Genomic DNA, 9,839 nt, shown 5'->3' on the forward strand with positions numbered 1-9,839 from the left:
GAGTGCTGCTTCATTGCCAATTGAACTCTAAACACAGGGATCAGTGTTCCTGATACAGTTTCTGGGGAATGTGACTGAAATCCCTCTGATGGGACATGAGACAAGAACCTGTGGTTGTCTGAAGGAGAAGTAGCATCTGGATCTAGTTTTCTTTCTCTTCAAACTGCTTTTTTGCTACTTGCATGCTTTTGAGAGATTGAAAACTATAAAACTGGGCCAGGGGGAAAAACAACAACATTGGCACTTGTCATCCTCCTCTTCAAAATAGCAGAAAAACCATGAATTTAATACTCCTCTTGAGTACCAGTCCTATATTGTTAAGATTAAATCCTTCTGGCCAAATTTATATTTCAAATACACTGAAAGAATAAAAAGGATTCTAAAGAAGAATAAGGGCTCAGGGTATAAAATGTATACTTCTTTATTTATACAAATAGGGTTTTAAAACAATCATATTTAAAAGAAATCTGCATTTTTACATTCACCGTCAGTGAGTTCCTGACAGAGAAGGCTGAGCATGATGATACATAGCAAGGTCCCACTGCAGGACAACAGTAGCTCAGGAAAGCACCATTTATTTGAGAAGCCATAGGCAGGCTCTGGCATTCCTGTTGCACTGCTAGCAATGGGAAGTCTTAAACCTCTTCTTCCACAAGACTTCTTCAAATTCCCCCTGTTCATCAGCAGTGGCATCTTTGCATTGCTGGTACTTGGACACCGGGTTGTTGATGTTGCTCTCAGCCTCAGTGAACTCCGTCTCATCCATACCCTTGCCTGTATACCAGTGCAAGAATGCCTTGTGCTGCAACATGGCACTGAACTGCTCTGAGGTGTGCTTGAAGGGTTCCTGGATGGCTGTGTTGTTACCAATGAATGTGGCCAACATCGTGAGGCCATGTGGGGGGATGTCACACACAAGTGTCTTCACGTTGTTGGGGATCCATTCTGCAAAGTAGCTGCTTATTTGTTCTGCAAGTTGAGCATCTGCTCATCCACCTCCTTCATGGACATGCGGCCTCGGAAGATGGCAGCCGCTATCAGGTAGCAGCCATGGTGGGGATCACAGGTTACCATCGTGTTCTTGGTGTCAAACATCTGCTGGGTGAGCTTGGGCCCTGAAAGAGCATTGTACTGCTGGCTGGCATGGCTGGACAGGGTGCAAGGCCAGGCATGAAGAAGTTCAGGCAGGGGAAGGACACCATGTTCACAGCCAGCTTGCGCAGGTCTGCATTCAGCTGGGCAGGGAAGCACAGGCAGATGGTGACCTTGCTCATGGTAGCCAACACCAGGTGGTTCAGGTCTCCATAGGTGGGCATGGGCAGCTTCAGGGTGCAAAAGCAGATGTCATACAGGGCCTCGTTGTCAATGTAGAATGTTTCATCTGCATATTCCACCAACTGGTGGACAGATAAGATGGTGTTGTAGGGTTAGGTGAGGATGATAGGGTTAGGTGGATAAAGGCTCAGCCCAGCACTGGGAACTAGTGTCTGGATGTTAGGGAGGAGGGGTGCCTGTTAGCCATCTCCTATGGACTATGATGACATATCAAATATGAAGTTGTCTGGTCTGAAACTCTGGCCAAATGGTTCCGATCTCACTGAGTCTAAGGTGCCAGTGTCCAACATCTTGGGCAAGGGCATGACACTGAAGGTGTTCATGATGCTGTCTGGGAACTCCTCTCGGATCTTATTGAGAATCAGGGTGCCCATGCCTGACCTGGTGCCACCTCCCAGGGAGTAGTGCAGCTAGAAACCCTGGAGACAGCCACACCTTTCTGCTCACCACTTCCAACACTGACTCCACCAGCGCGGCTCCCTCTGTGTAGTGGCCCTTGGCCCAGTTATTGCCTGCCCTGTTCTGGCCTATCAGACACAAAGACATGATGAGACACATACTCCAGGAATAATGACTGTGTTATATGCATTGTGAAGACTATAGGCTCCTCTGAGCAACTTTGGCTATTATTTTAGATACACTTTGGTGAAATAAAGGAAATGTTTTCTTTTTTTGGGTCCAGTCATGGGCCTGAACTCTGGGCCTGGGCGCTGTCCCTCAGCTCTTCAGCTCAAGGCTAGTGCTCTACCACTTAAGCCACAGCACCACTTCTGGCTTTTTTTTCCTGCTTATATGGTGCTGAGGAATCGAACCCAGGGCCTCATGCATGCAAGGCAAGCACTGTACTGCTGAGCCACCTTCCTAGCCCTCAGGAAATGTTTTCAATGTGTCTGGGACCCTACAAATCACCCAGGTTCTAAAGAAAGTAAAGACAATGTGGAGGAAGATACATTTTAACCCAAACCACGTGCGTACTTCTAAAAATGAGCAGAGCCTGGGGATGGGAAGGGGTCTCAGTGGTAGAGTGCTTGCCTCACATGCACAATGCCGTGGGATCGATTCCTCAACACCACATAAACAGAAAAAGCCAGAAGAGATGCTGTGGTTCAAGCGGTAGAGTGCTTGCCTTGAGCTGAAGAGCTGAGGTACAGTGCTCAGGCCCAGAGTTCAAGCCCCACGACCGACCAAAAAAAAAAATGAACAGAGCCTGCCTCAATAATGGAAAAGTACTTACTTTCACAGGAGGAACAGGAGAACAGAATGGTAAGAGGGAAGCTAAGCTGCAGGCACTTGTCTGCACCTTGCTCATACATAGCTGTGCTTTGATTTCTGGTGTCCTGAAGTGGTTCCCTGTTATTGCCAGGTATTTGAAATGGCCAGCAGCGCTGAAACCTTGTTGGAGGCATTCCCTGCTCGCTGTTCATTCCCTTCAGAGGCTGTTTGCAGACTGGCATTTATCTGTGCTGATTGAGTGGCCAGGGACATGACTCCCATGGACTGAAATAGGTAGGTTAGGTGAGGATGATATCTAGATGGATAAAGGCTCAGCTCAGCTCTGGGAACTGGAGTGTGCCTGCATGTTAGGAAGGAGGGGTGCCTATTAGCCATCTTCCATGGACCATGCTGACCTACTAAATATGAAGTGTCTGGTCTGAAACTCTATGGTTCCAATCTTACTGAGTCTAAGGTGCCAGGCTCTACGTCCACCATGATGGCCCGAGGAACATATTTGTTGCCTGTGGGAACAAGAGTTGACTTAGGCCTATACTTGACAAGGAACTTAGGGGCAGAGCTTATGATTCTAAGTGGCTCTCAGCATTCATTACAGAAATTACAGCATTTCAGACATGGAAACAGAAAAGATATCTTGAGAATGAATCACCATGCAAGAGGCTTCAGCAACTTTAAGGACGTTTGCAGTTGTCTATTTCCATGCATTTCATTCCTTTGCTTTGGGCATGGTGGCTGAAATCTCAGCTACTCAGAAGGCAAAGATGAGCATCAGGCTTTGAGTCTAATGGGGCAAAAGAAAGATGACAACACCTTTTCTTGTTGTTGTTGTTCATGGTGGGGCTTGAACTCTGAGCCTGGGCTGTCCCTCAGCTCTTCAGCTCAAGGCTAGCACTCTATCACTTGAGCCACAGTCCCACTTTCAGTTTTCTGAGTTGTTTATTGTAGATAAGGGTCTCAGGGGCTTTCCTGCCCAGGCTGAATTTGAACCATGATTCTCATTTCTCAGCCTCCTGAGTAGCTAGGATTACTGGTGTGAGTCATCATTGCCTATCAGCAAGAACCTTTCTCTTTTTTTGTTAATTTTATTTTTATTGTAAAGGTGCTGTATAGAGGAGTTACAGTTACATGAGTAAGGAAATGAGAACATTTATTGTTGAACATTGTTACCCACTCCTTTGTTGTTCTCCCTTTCCTTCCCCAATTAAAAGTAGCTAGGTGCAGAGCACCATTGGCTCATGCCTATAATCTTAGCAACTGTGGATTTGGAGATCAGAGGATGGCTGTTCAAAGCCAGCCTCGGCAGGAAAGTCTGTGAGACTCTTATCTCCAATAAACTAATAGAAAACCAGAAATGGCACTGTGGCTTAAGTGGTATGGCTGCTTGTTTTGAACAGAAGAGTTGGGGCACAGTGCATAGGCCCAGAGTTTAAGCGCCACTGCCGACAAAAAAACAAACAAAACAAAAGAGCCAGGTGTGGCTCTTCAGCAAGTAAATGTAGAGGAATTCAAGTATAATGCTTTCCTGGGGAAAATACATAAAATACGTATTTCTTGTGTTATAATGTTTCAATAATTGTTATCAAATAGCACATTTCCCTGTATTCAAATACTCAGAGCAACCTTGGGCGATTACTTGCAATTTGCCATTTAACCTGATTTTTCAAAAGGGATATCAGTTAAAATGATATAAACATGAGTTTGAGATTGCCCCCTTCCTAAACAATCACATGAAGAAAACTGGCCATCCTGCCTGATATGCAGGATCTAATAAAGACACAACATAAAATACTGTTCATAGGAGTGACACAATCCCACACAACTCTCAACCAAGGAACCACAAGATTAAAGTCTTATATCTTACTTAAGCAATATCAACACAAAATACCAAGGTGAGGACATCCCCAAATGTAGATCCATAAAACTCAAATACATTAAATAGCTCTGTCCTTTTGTTTGCACTTTTTCATTGGTTTATTACACAGGAAAACCAATTATCTACGATTCTGTTTGTATACAATAATGTAGAATGGAAACTCTTTATATAAAATTAAATGAATTTCACATTGACATTTACAAAAACTGAAAATCTACTCTGTAGACTTCAGTAAGGTTGTTTGTATTAGGAAAGACAATATGAATCATTTAAAAGCAGTGTTTACACATTATTATTGGGTTTTTCTACATCACAACAACGTTTTTTACTTTAAAAACCTTAAAAAGAATTTATTGTTGGCTAAGTATTCATATTCAAAATGCTGAAGTCCAGAAGTGTTATAGATTTCAGGGTGAGACACTTTATTTATGCTTTGTGATTTGGACTATTCACATATATATTAGTGACTGAACATCCCTCTTTAAAATTTTAAAATTTTCAATTTCAAAAATTTTCTTTTTAGAAATTTAATCTGTATTTTAAAGAGGGCAATGCAACTGGGCTCTGGTTGCTGAAGGGTGAAATTCTAGCTACTCAAAAGTCTGAGATCTTAGGATCGCAGATTGAAGCCAGCTGGGGCAGGAAATTCTGGGAGACTCTTATCTCCAAGAAACTACCTGAAATAGTTGGTGCCATGCCACCTCCTATGCCACCTCTGCATGAGATCGTGTTAGACAAAGAGCTTTAAGGAAGCATGCCTGCAGGAAGAGGGTGTTGGTTCAAGGCATCCCATACACTTGGCTGCACCTTTATAAGCCTCTACCTTTATTCTTACTATATTCTTCTTGGCTGTACATTCGTTGCTTTTATTCTCGTTTTGGCTATTTTTCTATTGATCCGTGAACAGAGCATGTTGTTTCTTTCCAGTCCAATGGAGATGACTTCTCTAAATAATAAAGACTAGGACCAAAGATTAAATGTGGGCGATGCCCCAATCAATCTATCATCTGATGTGACGCTGCCTCCAAAAACTCCTACAACTTCACAAGCGGTTTTGCAGCTCACGCATAGTAAACATAAAAACTTAAAATTTCCAAATATGTTACAACAAGCAGAATTAATGAATTAAACTAAGCTAGAAGGAGTTATCCCAGAAGCCCAGAGAGTTCTAAAAAAAGGAACCCCTGATAATAAAAGGAAAAGAAAGATTGAAGAGATGAAGGACAATGCCTATGCCCAGAGTTGAAACCCCATGACAAGAAAAAAAAATCCAGGTGTGGCTAGTCAGCAAGTACAGGTAGGGGGAATTCAGTAAAAGGCTTTCCTGAGGAATTCACAAGTGTATACTCAAAAATTAAAACAAAATATATGGTGGAGTGGCTCAGGTGGATACAGCACTTGACTTACAAGATGGAGGCCCCAAATTCGAACTACAATACCACCCTAAGAAAGGCAGGAACTCCTTCCTTGTCATTAGTATTCCTAGGGACCTATTCTGCCACGGTATTGGAAGCCAGTTGGGAGACACTCACTAGCTGCCTCATTGTAATACACCTCGATTCTCTGCAGCTGTAAGCTGCTGTCTACATAGTAGTTTCCAGTGCAGTCAATGTTGTGCTCATTGCTTAGCATTTCCCAAAACTGAGATGGAAATAGAAGTGTATTATGGCCTAGAATGTTAACTGTCCAAACAATGGATTTTAAAATAACTATAAGAAACCCAAGTCCTGTTGACACAACTATTTTTGTAAAAAAATTAGATTTTTTAAATTAAAAAAGCACAAAAATTGATAGTATTTTAGTTTTGTTAATCTCTTTGCTATCTTGCTGAATAGAAGACATCTGGGTTCTCCTATGAGTATTCTATCTTATGGGATACCATATTCTGTTTGGATTCTATGACCAGAACCTGGTCTTATATGGACATTAAGTTGCCAAAGCAGTAACTTGAAGACTCAGCTAGAAGGGTCTCCAGAACCCCAAGGGTCCTCAGAGCATACACTGATTTAGACAACCACTGATTTAGAAAACACCCAACTTAAGGGAACTGAGTTAAGGCATGAAAACTCAGAGAAATTTGCATTAAGGTGGACGAACTGTTCTCAATTATCTGATACTCATCAGTTGACAAAAAGGGAATCCTCTGTATCTGTCAGCTCAAAGACACTGCACTCCTTTCATTCAAATCAGACCAAAAATGCATTAGTCTATTCCCAGGAAACTAAGTACAATGACTTGAGTCTCAGGTAAGACAAAGACATGCAAGCCTTGCTTAAAAAACCACACCCACCTGGGCCACACAAATTAGGGAAATTGGGGAAACTATCTGGGGGACTTGATTTCCAGGAGGTTAGGGACTACTATGGAGCCCCACCTACCTCAGCCTAGACATGACCACCACCACCTGCAACCTCCAACCCCATCCTCTTCCTCCTCATCCCCCTAAATTTGAGACTGGGATCCTAGGCCAGTGTCATGCTCCCCTTTGCGCCAATCTGGTTGCCACAGTGGCTTGCCTGTATGTACATGATCTCCCTCACGGTGTAGGGCTGCAGAGCAGTTGGATGCGTGTCCTCAGCAGTGGTGTACACAGAAGCAAACAGGTAGGGCTGGGGAGAAGGAATCTGACACAGCCAACTCAGATCCCCATTTAAACCTCTGGTTGTTACAGGGGCAGAGGAGATGGGGTGGACTTGATAGGCAGAGCCAGTAGGTGCTCCAGCTCATTCTTCCTACTGCTGGGTAATCAGAGATAGCTACCTGTTATCACTTAGCCCTGGCATCCAGCTGTCATCCTCAAGTCAATTAGCACAGCTGCCACTCTATTTGGAACCTCTTGTCACACTGCCATCCACGTCCCACCCTGACTCACAAGAGAGGCTGAACCCTGGGATCCAGGAAGCATGAGGAGGGGCTTCCTTTACACAAGGTACTTGTGCCAGAAGCCAAGAACAAGCCTACCTTCTATTTTTGATAGGAGGGCCTAGAACTGAAGGGGCACGTTCAGCTGTGATCCCAAGAACAAGCACAAACTGTTGGATTCCATGACTGATTTCCATTCTGGGAAGAGTCAGGGGCTTAGGGCCTTGCCTTCATACTCAGGTTTTCTTTTCTTTTCTCTTAAAAGCAGCTTGCTTTATTACTTAAGCCATAGGTCTACTACAGTCTACTTTTTGTTTCATTTGGCTTTTGCTCCAAGCATGAGAACTCAGCTCCTGCTCTCTGTTTGTGTGTGTGTGTGTGTGTGTGTGTGTGTGTGTGTGTGTGTGTGTGTGTGTGTATGTGTGTGTGTGTGTTTGGCCAGAGTTAGGCACGTTGGTGTTAGAGCTTGAAATTAAGGCCTGGTGACTCTTTTTGAGATTTTTACTATTATTGAGATTAGGTGATTACCTAAATTTCTATTTCAGAATATTGTGGAATAGTGATATTTAGTTGAAGTCACAAACATATTTTAACCTTCACAATGCAAATTGTCATTATTATGGTTGTTAAAGTTTGTGAATTCTATAAGCTTTGACAATACAATTCTATAAGCTTCGACAATACAATTATTTCTTCCAGGTGATATATACATTTCTTTCCTTTTGCTTATTGTAAGACGTTCTGTCTTTCACTCTCATTCCTCTCCTCTCTTTCTGAGGTTTTATTGATTTACTTAGTTAACTGAAGGGTAGGTGGCTCTACTACTTGAGCCACAGCTAAACTTCTGCCTTCTTTAAGTGATTAATATGAGGCAAGAATTCCATGGGTAGTCCAGGGCAGTACAGGAAGGCTTGAAATCTGATGATCAGAGTTCAAAGTCAGCCTGGGCAGAAAAGTCAATGAGACTCTTATCTCCAGTCAATCTAATAGGTGGAAGATAGTAGAGCTGTAGCCTTGAGCAAAACACTTCAATTTTAAGTCCCTCAACTGAACACACTGAAGCAAGTTTCATGGACTTTCCTGTCCAGTATGGCTTTGAACCATGACCTACAGATTTCCGTTTCCTTAGCATTCAGAATTATAAGTGTGAGTCAACATTTACAAATCTTTAATTACCTCTTCTTTCACCTTTTCAGTTATTTATTCTTTCTTTCTTTCCTTTTGACATTTGTTATTAGGCGCTAGCTCTTATGCTGTTTTTTTGTTTCCCTTGAAACTACCATGCCCTACAACTTTGACCACAGGTAAACTACAGGCTGTTTTTCTTTTTTGCAGCTCTTTTTCTAGGGCTTAAACTCAGGTCACAGTGACTGAAGTTCTATTTTTTTTAATTGAGTGGTGGTTCTTAGGTCTTGAAATTAAGTCAAGATGACTTTCCTTGAGGTTTATTTATTTTTACCTTAATAGTAGCTGGTTTCACTACTTGAGCCACAGCTCAACTTTTGCATTTTTTGTGGTTAATAGGAGATTAGAATATCAATAGAAAGTCAAGAGCATTACAGAAAGGACTGAAATCTGAGAATCATGGTTCAATGCCAGTCTTGGGCAAGAAAGTCAATGAGACAATTATCTCTAATAACCACCAAGAGGTTGGAAGAAGTAGACCTGTAGCCATGAGCAAAACATAGCAAGTTCAAGCCCCCATACTGAACACAGTAAAATATGTCTCCTGTACTTTCCTGCCTGGGCTGGCTTTGAACCACAGTCCTCAGTTTTCAGTAATCTGAGCAGGTAGACTTACAGTTTTGATTTAGAAAGCCTTAATAGCTCCTTTTCCACCTTTTCATTTATTTGATTGTCCCTTCCCCCTTTTTCAAAGTTTATGTCCTTTATTATTAGGGCCTACTCATTTATGCTCAGTATTTAATTAATTAATTTATTGATATTGTCAGTTGGGGGCTTGAACTCAATGCCTAGGAACTGTCTGTCAGGGACACAGCAGGTACACTACTATTTTCAGACACAGTGCCACTTCTACTTAGTTGGAAAAAAAACAGTCACCAGGGGACTTTTTAGCCGAGGCTGGCTTCCAAATGTGATTCTCAGATCTAAGCTTCCTGAGTAGCAAGGATTACAGGCATGAGCCAGAGGCACCTGGCTTGTTTTTTTTAGATCAAAACTAGCAGGCTCTACATTTAGGCCACACTACTTCACTGTCCATGAGATTTTTGGCCTTTTGTTTTTTGCTCAAAGCTAGCAGGAACAAAAACTCAACTCCTGAGGGTTCTTTTGGGGGGGAGGGGAGGCTTGAATTCAAGGCCTAGTGACTATGAGGGTTGTTTTGTTTTATTTTGGGTATTTTGTTTTTCATTTCAAAGCTAGCAGGCTCTACTACTTGAGCCTCAGCTCAACTTCCGCCTCTATTTTTCTTTTAGTGGTTAATAGTAGATAAGAGTCCCATGGGAACCAAGGCACTACACAGTATCCTAAAATCTAAGGATTACAGTTTAAAGCCAGCCTGGGCTAGAAAGTCCAT

At 42.5% G+C, this 9,839-nt stretch overlaps 1 pseudogene; it reads right to left on the bottom strand.

The window, feature by feature from the left end:
- Positions 1–619: 619 nt before the first annotated feature.
- LOC138835071 (tubulin beta-2A chain-like) lies at positions 620–7,500 on the bottom strand (annotated as a pseudogene).
- Positions 7,501–9,839: the final 2,339 nt, after the last annotated feature.

This window comes from Dipodomys merriami, unplaced genomic scaffold (genome assembly GCF_024711535.1).
Source record: "Dipodomys merriami isolate MVZ:Mamm:240054 unplaced genomic scaffold, mDipMer1.0.p SCAF_227, whole genome shotgun sequence".
NCBI lineage: Eukaryota > Metazoa > Chordata > Mammalia > Rodentia > Heteromyidae > Dipodomys > Dipodomys merriami.